This window comes from Typopeltis vanoorti, chromosome 3 (genome assembly GCF_054136105.1).
Source record: "Typopeltis vanoorti isolate ZY-2024b chromosome 3, IOZ_Tvanoo_1.0, whole genome shotgun sequence".
Lineage (NCBI taxonomy): Eukaryota > Metazoa > Arthropoda > Arachnida > Uropygi > Thelyphonidae > Typopeltis > Typopeltis vanoorti.
This window is the reverse complement of record NC_143551.1, coordinates 52,969,951-52,973,635: the sequence shown is the minus strand read 5'-3', so window position 1 is coordinate 52,973,635 and position 3,685 is coordinate 52,969,951. Positions and strand designations below refer to the sequence as shown.

The following is a 3,685-nucleotide window of genomic DNA, read 5'->3' as shown; positions in this document are numbered from 1 at the left end:
TCTTTTCATAGTGAAATAAATTATGACATGAGCTAGCTGGAAGAAAAAATTAAACACTCTGGAAATGGTGGAAAGTAAAATTTCTTGCTAAATAATTTCGAACATTCGCAATATGTTGCCATTTAAAAAGGACTTGTCTTAAAGAAAATAGAGTTGCGACATCCATCAAAGACGATATTTATTCTTGTCAAAGTTCATTAAAATAATGTAAAATATTTAATACATATTTTACAAACAATCAAATTGCAATCCCGTGAACTAAGCAATATTAAACCTTTGACGTACGAAAAATATTCTTCAAGAATACCAATACGATCAACAAGTACTATGATAAACAACTTCTTTCGGTTCCTGAAGAAAATACGAAGTGAGTAATGCGCGATGATTAAAAATATCAAATGAAATAAAAATAAAATTACAGAAGAAATCAGAACTTAGTTGCATGTTGAACTAACTTACAGAATTCGAATTAGCGGGAAACATAGCAGTCATGACGCAATTTTCTTTCCGTTGCTGAAGTTTCAGCTCGTCTTTCTTGCATTCTCTTGCTTCTTTTTCGCGTCTCATTTCCCCTTCGAGATGCCGAGCTTTAACCTTTTAAAATCCGGCTCCATGGGTTCGTACACATCCTCGGTGGTATCGTACAGACCACGTGGAGGTTTCTTTTCGAATGTCTGCATTATAATCGATTCCTTTTCTTTTCTTTTCTTCCTCTGCGATTTCACTTCGATTCCTGCCTTCCGTAACTCACAGACTTTCTGCAAATTCGCTAACCCTCTCACTTGTTCGATCTGCATCTCTCTGGCTTTCCTTTTCGCTTTTTTATCTTGGGTGTGTTGGCGAGTCTGACGCGGGCTTCGGCGAGCATTTCTAACTCGTCTTCGTCCATCACTTGAGGATCGGGAAGGGCTGGTTTTGTTTCCGGATTCAAGATTTCCCGACGATCATCTTCACCAAATGGATGAGCTTTTCCTCTTCTTGTAGAGACCATTCCGTCCTTTTGATGAGGGGATGCAGCCATTCGTACTATCTGGCTTTACATTCCTTTGGAGATCTCGTCTTCAGCAAGCGCGCAATCTGTCTCCACGGAAACTTTCCAAATTTCGTCACTGCCGCTTTCAGAATTTCGTTCCTCGATGTTTTTCCTTGGTAAGTGGACGAGACATCTCCACAAACTGCAACTAAAAAGAAAAAAAAATTATTGTACAAAATCATAATGGTAATAATAATAATAACAACAAAATAATCACCTGAAATCACCACTTCTTGCCTTCCTTTTTCTCAAGAACGTAAAAACGCACCTTCACTCTTGACGCACCTACAAAAAATCACAGATCTCTGATTTTTTTTGGAGGTGATTTTTATATGGGCTGGTGACGTAGAAATTACCATAGTAACAGGAGAAAACTCGTGTAGTGCTTTATCCAATGAGAAAACGATGTATGAATTTCTATTCCTACTAACATCACACTGACTAACCTAGCCCATAGTTTAAGACCTAGACATTGTTTGGGGAATGTCCTGAGTCATTTTCTTGTTGTACTTGGCAAAGTCTTAAAAAAAACGTTCTATTTCTTAATGTCTTAAATGACTGCTTATGCTAAATTTGCAATGTTATAATGATGTCAAATAAAAAGTATGTAATTATTTATATAGGAATAAATTTACCTAATTAAAAGTAACATTGGAGACATTTCAGAACATAAGTTAATCAATTATCGGTCATTTGTAATGAAAAAATGAATTTCATACGTCTGTAAACTAAGAACAGCGTAACTAAGGAACTATCTGTAAGCCAAATGTATATTTCGTATGCTTTCCTACCTATAATCCTGTTTTACTTGGAAAAATGCTTTAAAATCAACTTCTTTTTTTTTTTTTTTTTGTAAATTCCTGATTTCCAAATTAACATGCAATTATAAAAACTGTTATGGAGTTAATATTTTAGTTACCTACTTTCCGAAATAAGTGGAATAATTGTGTTTGTATTGAATATTGAGCAGGAGTTATTGAGATATTTTCATTCATCTAGTGCTTATATCAAGATTTTTGGTTCTCTTTATCAGCTTGATTTTGAAAAATCAAAAAATGTTTCAAAATATTCCTCAGACAATTCAGATATTAACATTACATAAAAAGAAATCAATATTCTAGGAGCACCTGCATCTAGATGAAAGGAAATGCAAAAATTTATTACTTTTACAATGAAAGCATTTTGGTGAATAAACTTATAAAAAACTTTCAAAAGTGTAACAGAAGGAATTATGTTTAAAACGTGAGTATTATAATCAAAAACTTCAATGAATCCGCAAGTATTATTTTCTTTATAAGAATTCTCGGCATTAATTTTTTATTACTATTGTCGGTTGGCCAGTGTACAAATTAAGGGATAGGTTTGTTTTGTATGAGGAACCAAAGAGAAAGCGAATTTAAATTTAAACTGTTCCTTCGATTGCTTCTGGATTACACATTAACAACATATAAAAAGATGAGTCATTAAAGCCCGCAGGATTTAAAATCGGAGCCTTAAAGTCAGAACAGCACTATGGAGAGAATGATCCTTGGCTTGTCTATTTGCGATCATCTCGCCATTGAAATTTAGATTATTAAGGAGGGTGTGTGTGTGTGTGTGTGTGTGTGTGTGTGTGTGTGTGTGTGTGTGTGTGTGTGTGTGTGTGTGTGTGTGTGTGTGTGTGCGCGCGTGTGCGCGTGCGTGCGTGCGTGTGTGTGTGTGTGTGCGCAAATAAAAACAACGCCATTCATTTAGCATTAGTATGCGAATTGATAATTAATAATATATAGAAATTAGCTTTAGAAAGACCTAATTAATGATATGATAGAGGAGGTTCACTCTACTTGTTGTGGCTCATTTTGTTTAATATGTGGCTGGTTTGTTTGACTATTAGACACAATGAGCCACAGCGAGTAGAGTTTATCATATCATTAATTAGGTGTTTCTGAAGCTAATTTCTATATAAAGTCGCATGAGTATTTTACTTTAGACTACCGTTTAAAGTTCATATAGAGTATATGACTTTATATACTATAAAGTCAGAGAATAGTCAAAGCTATACACTGACTTTATACCATACGTGTAAAGTCAGAGTATAACTCTGTGCAGTGTAAATACAAATATACAAAATAAATAAAAAGTGAAAATAAAAATACGCGTAAAGGGATAGCGCTGAATCCAAGTGTTCCGAAACAAAACCCTACCAATTCCGTATAAAAGTTTCGCGACCTGAACGGGATTCGAAGCCAGGTTTTTCACCCGAAGATTATCATCTTCGACTTGATATTTTAACATATTTCTTAATTTATAAATAATGAATATCCCACATATAATAGGTTCTACATTCTCTCCTGTATAGGCTAATTAAAAACGAAGTAATGAGATTATAACTGTAGTTTCGGCACAGTTATAGAAACAGGCAAGCAGTTAAAATAATATTTAATCATCGTGTAAGCATGAACTACTTCGTAAGGGATAAACAACTACTCTCAGTCACCCAAAGAATATAGCTTGTTTAAAAGAAAGTAATTACATATAGTAATTAGTACAATCAAGCATGCGCCTAGCAATACCTTAGTTACGAAACAAAGGATCTTTTTTTTTTTTTTAATGTCTTTGCAAAGGTCCTGTTCGTTCATTCCATGTGTCACTCGAAATTCAAATTGTCAAAAG

General features: G+C 34.2%; 1 pseudogene; it reads right to left on the bottom strand.

Moving 5' to 3' along the window:
* Positions 1-450: 450 nt before the first annotated feature.
* Positions 451-2,343, bottom strand: LOC150108152 (cell division cycle 5-like protein; annotated as a pseudogene).
* Positions 2,344-3,685: the final 1,342 nt, after the last annotated feature.